Source organism: Penaeus monodon, chromosome 15, assembly GCF_015228065.2.
Source record: "Penaeus monodon isolate SGIC_2016 chromosome 15, NSTDA_Pmon_1, whole genome shotgun sequence".
Lineage (NCBI taxonomy): Eukaryota > Metazoa > Arthropoda > Malacostraca > Decapoda > Penaeidae > Penaeus > Penaeus monodon.
The window spans coordinates 8,277,222-8,277,515 of record NC_051400.1 but is presented as its reverse complement, the minus strand read 5'-3'; the positions used below and the strand labels follow the sequence as shown (position 1 = coordinate 8,277,515).

General features: G+C 30.3%; 1 protein-coding gene across 1 annotated transcript in view; it reads left to right on the top strand.

Annotated features, from left to right (window-relative positions):
* LOC119581728 (alpha-(1,6)-fucosyltransferase-like) overlaps positions 1-294 on the top strand; it is a gene marked incomplete at its 3' end in the record, with an annotated part of 49,931 nt that overhangs the window by 23,571 nt on the left and 26,066 nt on the right.

The window sequence follows — 294 nt, the reverse complement described above, 5'->3', positions numbered from 1 at the left end:
GTATTTTGCGCGAGAAGGGGTTCAACATATGTATTAACTATAAAATTTCAGTTTATTGAATTATTGGATATGACGAAAAGAAACCGAGTCATTTTATCAATTCAAAAATATATGCGGATATTTTATGAAAATTTTGATTGTATGACAAAACACAAGTACGCCATTTTTATCCACACCTGCGCACATACTATAAATTGATGTGCAGTAACAAACAAATGGCAATAAATGTTGAATAAACGACAAATAAAATATAGCGCGAGATGAACAACCCATTTCATCAGAATATATTTTCTC